The following is a 12,022-nucleotide window of genomic DNA, read 5'->3' on the forward strand; positions in this document are numbered from 1 at the left end:
GTGGACTCTGAGTAAAGCAGATTACCCTGCATAATGTGGATGGGCTTCATTCAGTCAGTTGATGGTCTTAAGAGAAAAAGACTGAGGTCCCCGAGGAAGAAGGAATTCTGCCTTTGGACTCAAGCTGCAACACCAATTCTTCCCTGGGACTCCAGCCTGCCAGGCTGCCCTCCAGATTTCAAGCTTGCCAGCCTCTACAATCACATGTGACACTTCCTTAAAATAAATCCATCTCTCTATCTCCCTAGCTCTAGATTGGAAGATGGATAGATAGGACTATGTAGTGATAAAGATAGATATACACACACACACACACACACACACACACACACACACACACACACACACACACACACACACACACACACACACACACACACACACACCCCCTATTGGTTCTATTTCTCTGGATAACCCTGACTATTAACAACACAAAAATCTGTTATATTAAAGGGCTAGATGCTGATATAAACTTTCATAACAATTTCTCTCCATGGCAAGTTTTAGAAATGGAGTGTTTAATGATATTTTCCAGGCAATATCAAGTGGTGGTTCACCGTACAAGCTCTAGAGTCAGAATGCTGGGGTTTGCATACCTGGTTGCCACCTCCTTGCTATGGTCTTGGACAAGTTCCTTACTTCTCTATACCTCTGGTCATGCATCAGTTAACAAAGGATAATAATAGTACCTGCCATATGGGACTTTTGTGAGCATTAAATGAAATGCATGTATAAAACTTTTGGTGCAGTTCTTGGCACATAGTAAATGTTCAATAAATGTCAGCTATATTGTTATCTTTATATCACAAGAAGTAAATGCTAAAGCAAAGATAGATATAAAAAACCTTCCTCAATAGCCCTCTCTGAAAACTTCAGCATAAATCAAGTTGAACTGAAAATGCATTTATAGAATTGGCAACTTAAGAGACAATCAATCCATCTGGAGAGGAAGGCTTTTTTGGCAATGCAAATAATAACCCCCTGGCTTATAGGCTCAGTGTCTGGACATATTTATCTTGAGTTTTCTTACAATGATAATTATATAAGTCCTCATAAATTCCTATTCTGCTTTACCTTATTTATTAATTTTGAGCAACTGCTCCCCATTGACACAAATCACGTTTGAGCAGCCCTGAGTATATGTAAGTTTAGCAATTAATTTTGCTTCCTCATTGTGCTAAGCTTTCAAGTGGACCCCAAAGTACATTCACATCCTAATCCCTGGAACCTGTGAATGTTGGTTACCCTATTTGGAAAAAGGGTCTTTGCAGATGTGATTAAGGAGTTTGAGATGACAGATTATCCTGGGTGCTATGGACTGAATTGTGTACCCCTCCCCAACAAATTTGTATATTGAAGCCATGACCCCCAATGTATCTGTATTTAGAGATGGGGCCTCCATTAAGGTAATTAAAGTTAAATGAGGTCATAAAGGTGGACTAGTGTCCTTATGAAAAGAGATCAGAGAGCTCTCTCTCCCACCGCCCTGCGCTCCCCCTCATGTGTACACACGGAGGAAAGGCCGTGCGAAGATGTGAGAAGGCAGTTGTCTGCAAGCCAGGAAGAGAGCCCTCACCAGAAACTGAACCCTGCTGGACTCTGATCTGGGACTTCCAGCCTTCAAATGTGTGACAAGTTTCTGTTGTCCAAGCCACCCAGCTTATGGTATTTTGTTATGGTGGCCAGAGCAGACTAATACATCTGGGTTATTCAGGTGGGCCTGAAATGCAGTCACATGTATCTTACTAGAGGGAGCAGAGGAAGGTTTTAGACTCACAGAGAAGAAGAGGATGTGAAGACAGAGAAGAGAGATTTGAAGATGCTGGCCTTAAAGACTGGAGCGATAGAGCCACAGGCCAAGGAATGCTGGCAGCAACAAAAGCTGGAAGAAAGAACAGATTCTCTAGAGCCTAGAGCCTCGAGTTGGAACATGGCTCTGCTGAACCTTAGCCTTGGCCCAGTGAAACTGATTTCGAACTTCTGACCCCAGAACTGTGAGAGAACAAATGTCTGTCTGTTTCAAGCCACCAACGTTTGTGGTAATCTGTTACAGCAGCCGTATGAAGCTAATAGACTCAGTAACCATTAGTAATAGACGCAGTAACTAATAGCTCAGTAATTATTCATTTAATAACTGAGCTTAACCATGATCTGAGACCCTATATATCACCCTAAATATCATATCCATCCCTTCAAGAAATGCTTACCGAGTTCCTATTATGCATCATGTGCTGGGGGTACGGTGACAAATAAAACGGATATAACTCTGTTCCCAGTTTCCAGTCTATCGTGGGAGACAGACTAAAACTAACTTGAAGAACTTAATCTGTAATATGACTTTGGGAAAGACTGCCGTGATTGCAAAAACTCCTATATCTCCTATATCCCCCCTTCCTCTTTGGAACAGTTTTCTCAGCATTTATCTGAGATGCTGTCTCCCAGGCTTTAAGTCCTAAGAATGTCGAATAAAATATAACTCTCAACTTTCAGGTGGTGCATTTTTTCAGTCAATGAGCCATAGGACACAGGCACTCAGGAAAGTTGTCAGGCCCTTAGGGGTCAGCAGGGCATCTAAATTTTGCGCAAAATGCAGTGAGAAAGAAGTTAGTAAAGGGTATTCAGAAGAAGAGAACATAATCTGATTGGTGTTTTAAAAGGATCACCCCGGCTGCTGGTGGGTGATTAACTGTAGAGACTGTCAACTAAAAAAAAACAAAACACACCACCTAAAAGTTGAGAATTATGTTTCTTTGGCGGACAAAACTGAGCACTTAAACCCAGGATGCAGCCTCTCAGACAGCTCTGAGGGACTGCTCTGAAGAGCTAAGGGAAGAGCCAGGATATATAGGAGCTTTTGCAACAAAGACCAGGTAGTTGGAACATCAAAAGATTACTATTAATTACAGAAAACAGACATCTCAAGTTAAGGAATTTAGCACTTTTCTGTGCATGGAAAGATGCAAGAGTCTGGGCTCACTGAAATCATTCCTTTGATATGCACCCCAGCTATCTGGGGCCAGTGTCCTGTACTTTCTCACCCTGGGTCTCCTCAGAGGGCACCGTGGGGGGTGGCTGCAGTGGCTGACTTCTAGGTGCATCCTGTTTCTCTCCTGAGTCCCGTGGCTGTAATGTGATGACTGTGATGTGATGCAACATCCTTTGTTTTCGGATAGGGCAGGCAACATTGTTTCATTGACAAGAGGAATAAGTGGAAGCAGAAAGACCAAGAGACTATTGAAATGGTCTAAGTGAGAGATGGTTGTATTCTGAACCAAGAGGATGGCAGTAGAAACAGAAGGGGATCTATTTTGTCGGAGGATGGATAGAATTTGCTGATGGAGTACACGTGGGGAGTTTAGAAGAGAGAAATTAAGAATCTCAATTACTGAAGCTGACTGTTCTGAGAGTATGTGATGCTCTCCTAAGCATTTCTCATGGTGCGTTTATTGTCCTATTGTCACATATCATCTTTTCAATGGAGAGGATTTACTCTTAACACCTTCTATAGCACTAGCATACACTGCGTGGTGTCGTAGGTGTAATTCCTGCCAATTGGTCTCCTTTCTCGCAACCTGAGAAGTGTTCTAAGATGAGAACCATATTTAGGAAGGTACATTTCATAACAATTCTAAATTAAGATTGATAATCTTAGATAGCAAACAAAGCTGTGGTCTACTTCCTCCAAAGTATTTTCATGTGTATCATCTCATTTCATTTTCAGAAAACCAGTCCCTCAGAGAAGCACGAAGCGCCGCGATGAACGACTTGGAACTGAGGACATGGGAGGTGTGGGCAGGTCTAACAGAGAACTTAGGGCTTGTCCTGTAGTGACAGCTGACACAGCACCCAGAGGTTCCACCCAATTCTCTTCCCATCTCCTAAATGCTTGGTTAACTGCATTGCAGCGTAACTCTTTTTGTTTCTTCCATTCCCTATATTCAAGTTTCTAGGGCAATCCATATCTCTTATTGTACAGGGGTGGGTGGGGCTCAACTTTATTTAATTCCATATATCTTGGAACAACTTTAATGGATTGTTGATGAATTTGGAAGCTGTTCTTTCTCAATTCATAGAAATGCACAATCATCAAGAAATATTATCCCGGCTGCAGGAGGGGGAAACCCCTTGACAAAATGAAAAATGAACTCTCCTGCAACCATATTGGAATTCCTCATTTCCTTCTCTCACATGCACCTGCTGGTGGCAAGAGAGACAGAAAAATGAAATAAATGGATGAGTAATTTATTGTAAAGAATATCTTGATGTGGCAGCTGTCAAGGAAGAAATCATATTATGGTTTCAATGGCTAATAAATTTTTTTTCTAAATAAGAAGTCTGGTCTATAGACTGAAAAAAAATGCACTACCTAAAAGTTAAGAATTATGTTTTATTTGGAGAATTTCCTGAGGACTTAAGCCCAGGAGACAAGTTCTCAGACAGCTATAAAAGGGAGTATTCCTAAGAGGTAAGGGAGGAGCCAGGATATATAGGAGTTTTGCAAAACCAAACTAGGTAGTTAAACATCAAAAGATTTCTGCTAATTAAAGAAAAACAAACATCTCAAGTTAATGAATTTAGTGCTTTTCTCTGTATGGGAAGATGCGAGAATCTGGACTCATGGAAACCATTCCTTTGATATGCACCTTAACTATCTAGGGTCAGTATCCTGTTTTTCTCCATCCTGAATCCCCTCAGGGTGCACAGTCTGGGCTGCAGTGGCTGATGGCCTGATGGCTGCTACATCCTTTGTTTACTGGTAAGGCCAGTGACACTCTTCAACCACAGAACGTGATAAGTAGCTGCCACCTTCTTGAAAAGTCCTCGACACTCACTTTTTAATTCCAGAATATCACCGAGAAGTATTGGCAGTAGGCCCAGAATATTTGGTTATTCCATCATAAAATCTTACATCATTATTATTACTTTTTCCCAGAATTGTATAATACTTGAAATCCATGAAGTGCTATAAAAAATGTGACAGACATTCAACACTGGTCATTTCTTTTTCTTTGTACCTATTATTAAAAATTAAATTATCTAATGTCTTAGGAGTTGCAAAAAATGTGAATTTTGGGTTATGTTACTATTATACAAACACATTTTTTTAAAATAAAAATCTAGAGGTTTCCCCTAAATTTGACATCCATGAATTGATGTACCCATCTATATGTCTCTATATGTCTCTCTCAGTATATTGTTTTGAGGGAGATGGTGAGAAGTCACTTAAGCTGTAAGGACATATGTCACTTGGAAACGACCTTCTTTATTGTCAAGTTAACCTGTGCATATATACAATGGTTTTCTCCGGACACGTGATTCTGGGAAAGTTAATTGGATAATATTATTGTTATTATCTGATATTGTTGTTTCTCCTGGGGCACACAGTATGCAGAAAATCAGTTTAGGATGTGCTCCCTGTCTCCAGATGGCTTTGCTTCCTCCTTCTCTGTAAGCTATGGCTTTAATATCCATCTTAGCTCAGGACTGTTGTTTTGCATTGGCACCCTACTCATTCCTTTACGTAAAATGAAAACAATTTAACCAATAAACTGAAGACGTTTCACTGTATTGTACGCATGCCACAGATATCCTTATAACAAAACTAACAGATGCGGCCTTCGATGCCACCAAGAACTCAGATAGGAGGCGGATACTCCACTTATTCTAAAGCTGCGTAGAAACGATTACAATTAGCTTTGAAAACAAGTCCACACACTTGAAGTGCAAAAAAATCTGTAGCATTCTGTGTAGAGCTTTGTTGATGCTGGAAGGCTGTAGCATTCCAGCAGCTTTGTTAATGATACACTCTGCAGAGGAAATGGTTGTTTCCTGGTGCTGAAGATTAGGGAAAAGTTTGCAACGACAATTACAGTCCACATCAGGGGTCAGTAAACTAACAAATCTGGCAGCTGCCTGGTTTTGTAAATAAAGTTTTATTGGAAGACAGCCATGTCCATGGCAGAGTTGAGTGGCTGTAAAGACTGTCTGGCCTGCAAAGCCTGAAATATCTCTAGTCTGACCTTTTACAGAACTGTCTGTGGACCCCCGTGGATGTAGACACATCAACAAATACAGATATAGATACAGAAATACCGTATATGATAATGACATTTCACAATTTTACTGTGGGATGACTTATGAACAATAAATCTGAATATTAGATATGATTTTTTCTGTAAATAGAATAAATGTCTTAGCCAATTTTCAACCTTGATGTAGGTTCCATGCTTCCTGTCTCCCACGACAATGTATACAGTTATTATGGCATTGAACTGGTTTCTAATACCCATGTTCCCTTGAGATGTTCCCTAAGCAATCCATCAATGCAAAGAGTGAATCAAAACAGTGACTTGCTATTGTGGGATCTAAATTTTGAACTTTTCAGCAGGTTTCGTCAACTTGAGATGTAAAGAGTCCGTATCAATCAAAAGCTTTCTGCATCCTATGTGAAAATTCCTAGATAACATTCAGCTTAGAAAACTGAAGTTTAACCTTTAATGTTTCTTGTAGAAATAAGCCTTTCATTGAATAAATAATTGATGAACAACTACCATGCCAGGCCCTGTACCAGATATCAGGGATCCAGCAGAGAGGGAGACATGCATAGCCCCTGTCGTCTTGAGCTTAGAACTTACTTCTTACATAAGGTCTGTCCTTTCATTTAAAGCTGTGACTGGGTAGTGCACAAAGGCAACATCAACATAATCCCTAACTGCTGAGACTTCCAGAGCAACGGGAAATAGCTCCACTCCTGCACGAAAATGCCTGGTTCAATGGAGCATCAAGAAGGAACCAGATGTAATACTGGTAGCCAAAATTTACGTTCAAGTTGCATTGAGTGAGATTGCTAAATGTGAGGCCCCACAGAATGGCTTACAGTGTATTTATTTAAAAAATAGAACCACATCCCAAAATATATTTAAATGAGGAAGAAACTAAGCATATGACTAAGTTGGTGCTTAGCAATGTAATGAGTGAAGAGTTTTAGTTATGTAAAAAGAATGAGGAAAACAAACACAGAGAAACCCTTTAATTTTTTGTCCATGTTTGTCAATTAAAACCAAGAATAAACCACTTAGAAACTTCTAATCAGAGTCTCATTGCAATTTTGTCCCATTTTTCAATGGCAGAGATTCGTATTTAGATTTCCTTTTTATTTGAGGGGATTGCTAGCCTTATGTATTTCTGAACTGAAAATAATTTTTTTTATGATTATAAAAATAACAAATGTTCAGATAGTGTTTCAGCAATACATAATTTAGCCAATACTTTTAAGTGAAGAACATGAAATACAAGCACTCAAAATTCTACCATCCTTGATAATGGCGCTATTTACTGAGTGTTCACTGTGCCAGCTACAGTAGGTGATTTACACACACTACTTCATTACTATAAGGACCCCTAATGCTACCAGTTATACAGTATCCACTATTGTGACCCCCATTTTGCTGATGGGGAAACTAAGGTTGAGAGAAATTAAGTAACTTTTGCCCCTGGTAGCATCAGGGGTTCTTGTATAGAATTCAGAGGGTCTTCAAACCTGGACAAGAAACCCGGATTTTTAATTTCATTGACCTCTAGCTGACGTTTAACATGTCTTTGTCATAAATGTAAGCAATGAGCTACATTAGTATTGTTGTACCATAGACTCTTTCGCAATAGAAATCACATGTATTTTTATATCACACTACAATTGCTGCACAGATGTCTCCAAATATTGCTTACACTCGTCACTGCTTTGAAATGATAATAGTTATTAGAGGTGCTTCCAGATCTTGTGGTTTGTATATTACTATAACATCACATTTAAAAATATTTTGATAACTTTATTTTAATACAACCAGCCTGCTCTGTAATGCTACGTATTTTAGACATTTAGAAACATTGAAAAAGGGGTCTTCAGGCTTCACCAGACTGCCAAAGGGACACATGGCACAAAAAAGGTAGGGGCCCCTTGGTAGGGAGTGAGCTGAAATGCACACAGGTGCTCTGACTCCAGAGCTTGGGCTCAGGCTTGTGACAACTCTGTCATTCTGCCTGCCCTTGGACGCGGGTTCACATTTTGGTGAAGATAGTTTCAGCTCCCTCTCCAAGTTGGAGAGAATTGATTAAGTGGTGATTAGGCAAACTCAGGGAAAAGTCAACGAAACATTCTTAGGAAAAAAAACCTTTCCCTTCTTCCTCTTATTCTCAAGGAGGCAGGGGAATTGGGGCTTGCCATTATCTGGGCCTCTGGGGTGAATTGGGGGAGCAGTTTCAAGGCCACCAAGGAACTGTACCCCTGGGAGTGGGACAGGTCATAGACCAAGTTGACTTACAAGCGTAAAGACATCAGAGACATTCTCAAACAGAAGAAAACCCAGAGATACCACACTTGTGAACTCTTGGGGGAAAAAATAAAACCAAATTCCTTAATGACAAAATCCAGTCACTCAAAAGATTGGAAAGGACTGGGTGCAGTGCTCAATTTTTAAAACAAAAAACCTCTCAATAGCTATAAAGCTCTGAGAAAAAGAAAGTGTTACCTAAAAAAAGTTCTCCTTTGAATACAAACATAAGACATATTTTCAAGGAAGCAAAGAATACTTCCTGACAGACCCACCACTAGCCCAGTGGCACTTTTGCAGTGACTATAAAGTCTCCCCTCTTCAAGGCACTTGACCATCTGCTGGAACATATTCCTTATAAATGGACAAATTGCACTGTGGACAGCCTGGACAACCATGCATGGCAGCCCTGCTTCCTGACGATACCAATAGTGATGAAATCCAGCCAAATAAGAGAAAAATCAAGATAAGGAATTCAGAAAAGAGCCTGGATTTCAGAGACTGGAGGTATAGCAAATGTAGTAAGTATGGAAATATAGGCTTTAAAACCATAGGAATTATATTGATAGAAATTAACTATTAAAATAATTGACAACATAAAAACAGTACAACAGAAGTCAGGAAATGAAGAAGGGATAATATCAATCATCTCTCATGGAAGGAAATAGATAAAAACTCTCAAAACTTTAAGTATAGAGTTTAAAAGAAATCTTCCATCTATAGTAGCCCCTGGAGATGTATAGAGTGATGTCTCAGCTTTAGGCAAGACAATGTTTGAGCTGATCTTTGTTCTTTATCTCAGCAAACTGATGCTCTGATTTCCATGTGCTTGGGTCATCCATGGGAGACGGATCCATACAGGTGTGCTGAGAAAATTAGGTGTCTGACTGTGCAGGAGGGGGCCAGGCTATGCACCCTGATGACAAACACATCCCATGCATTCTCCTAGAAGACAGCTAGCTGTTTTTTCCTGGCTGTGTTCCAGTCCAACCACAAGCCTTTCCATATGAAACTTCTGCAACACTTCTAGCTCATTCCATTTTTCCTTACAGCTTGTCCTGATGATATGAGTTCAAAATATCTGTTTGTGATGTGGAATTTATGAATAGATTCATGTAGAAGGAATTTTGACGTCTGGCTATAATTCTGGACCTGCCGCACAATTTATCCCCAACTTCTCTAATCCTTTCAATATTTCTGGTAAATGGAAATTGCTAATATGGCAGATACTGGCTACTCATTCACTAAACAAACCTGTTTTCTTTTCTTCCCGCACAAACAGCTTGACTACATTTCCCAGCCTCCCTCGCAATAGAATGTGGCCATGTGACTGAGTTCTGGCCAATAGAGTGAGGAGGAGGTTATATACATCACTCCAGACACAGCCATAGAAGTCTCTAGGCTGTCTTACAGCGAGCCCTGAAGAGGACTCCAAGAGCCTAGCCCAGGAGCAGGCAAACTTTTTCTTAAGGGGCTAGATAGTAAATATTTCTGGCTTGTAGGTCACACAGTCTCTGTCACAACTACTCAGTGCTGCTGTTGTAGGGCAAAAGCAGCCATGAATAACATACAAAGAAATGGACGTTGCTGTACTCTGAGAAAATTATATTTACCAAACCAGGAGGCTGGCTCACAGTTCATAGTTTGTTGATCCCTGCACCAGAGGATGGCAGAGCCACAAGATGGAAGGAGCCTGGGTTCCTGAATGGCTGCCTGGGAAGCACTCCCTTCCACCCACGAAAGCACTTACTCTAATTCTGCCAGATGGAAACTTCAAAAGACACTGTACTGAGTTTCCAGGCAGGGGGAAAGCAAGTCTAAACATTCATTGCCCTCACACCTGGGTATTTCATGTGAAATGCTTTGGGGCCTCAGTGATGCCAGTTTCTCCAATTCTCTACTCACCAGTGACAGTTTAAAAAATATGAAGAGTCATAAAAGCTGTGTCAGTTTTAAAATCTCCCATTAATAATTGCATTAGGGAGTATTATACTTAAAATTCACAGCCTTTTAAGATGCTGTTCTTACAAAAAGAAATATAACTGGTTACTTATGCAGGTGTTTTTATAAATAAGATGTGAAGTATTGCTTTCTGGTCATCAGCCGCCACAGGCTGGAGCTGCCTGCCTTGGCTTTTCAAGTGCAGTTCCATTACTGAAATTGCTCACTGTCGCCAAGGATCAACAGGGTTGCTTGGCTGCAGATTCATATCTGTGGCTAATGAAAGATTCCGCTGTTGATGCAATCTCTACAAACTCTGGCATTGAAACTCAGATGTTAAGGATGCTTGAGATTGCTGGCCTATTCAAGTTTCAGTGGTTTGGAAGCTCATCCCTTGCATTAATCCGCCTGGTGATTTTTGCTGTTCTTGTCACCTTTATTTATAAATAGTGAAGAACCAAAACAGTGCTTGGAGCATAGCAGGCACAGAATACATAAACATTTGCTGAATGAAGTTCTTTTAAATTTAGTACACAACAACATATTATTAAATTAGCCCCACATCCAGAGTTATTAAACTTTTCTTGCCAAGTCTCCTGTAACAACAATAACAACAAAACTAGTACGAGAAACTGGCGCATGTTCGGAGGTAATTTTTAGTGGCTGACAGAGAGGGTCAGGGTGGATCATAGGATGTTATCTGGATTGCCTGAATAGGCAGTAGATGAGGTAAGAAACTTTTCTGATTACTTGTTGAAAATAACTTGCAGCAATTATAAATATCTATCTGGTATAAAAATGCGACTAAAACATACAGATGAAGTTCTCAAAAATTCACGTGAATCACATTACCCAGAATAAAGTGGCATTCTTACACAAATGATTTTGAAATCTCTCTCTACCTTTTTTTTTAGTAGTGAATACTTGGATGGTAAAAACGTCTTCCTGATGTAAAGTGTGTAAGTTTTATGGTGCCCTTACCTTCCTGAAATATTACTCTTTCACTAGGATCACCTGTGGTTTCAGGCTGTTCGATATGGGGGGCCAGGTAAGCCAATGGCCTAAGTGGAGTGTTTAAAGGGGACTTGGAGAGAACTTACGTTGTTCATTTCTTTCTCTATCAATTTTTTATTTATTTTGATAAGGCTACAAAAATAATCACTTCTTATGAAATTACGCTCAACTTTATTACAGCAATTCTGTGGCAATATTAAGCCTTGAAAAGGTAATAGCAAAGTATATGAAGTAAGCCATTTTCTATTTTAAATGTCAGGCAAAAGGGAATACCCTGCATATTCAACACTGGCAGCTTTTTTCCTGAAGAATGTTCAGCACATGACAGCATATCTTGAAAGAATGATTGATATTTTATTTTAACAACACTTGAAATTTTAAAATTTATGGCTATCACTTAAAAATTCTATTGTAAGCAATCTAATAATCAAGGAATTCAGCTAAAAATGACTGATACAATATTTTCTAAATTTTTTATGCATGAAACCCGTTTTGCCTTTTCAAATAAGGAATAAGAGAAATCTCTAACAAAACTGTTAAAAGCTACACATCCAGTTACAAAAATCTGAAAATAAGAGTAACATCTTAAAAATGGAATGAGATAGGGATTACTGAACCATACATTCAATCAGAGAAATGCATCACCATTGGTCACCTTTCAAAAATTACATAATCCCTTCAAAAACTCCCTAAGGCAAGTCTAATCACCTTGAAGTTGGACGAGAATAAATAGCTGGTTC

At 39.6% G+C, this 12,022-nt stretch overlaps 1 protein-coding gene across 1 annotated transcript in view; it reads right to left on the reverse strand.

Annotated features, from left to right (window-relative positions):
* SLC35F1 (solute carrier family 35 member F1) overlaps positions 1-12,022 on the reverse strand; it is a 422,996-nt gene that overhangs the window by 15,084 nt on the left and 395,890 nt on the right. The gene's annotated exons all lie outside the window — the stretch shown is intronic.

Source organism: Orcinus orca, chromosome 12, assembly GCF_937001465.1.
Source record: "Orcinus orca chromosome 12, mOrcOrc1.1, whole genome shotgun sequence".
Taxonomy (NCBI): Eukaryota; Metazoa; Chordata; class Mammalia; order Artiodactyla; family Delphinidae; genus Orcinus; species Orcinus orca.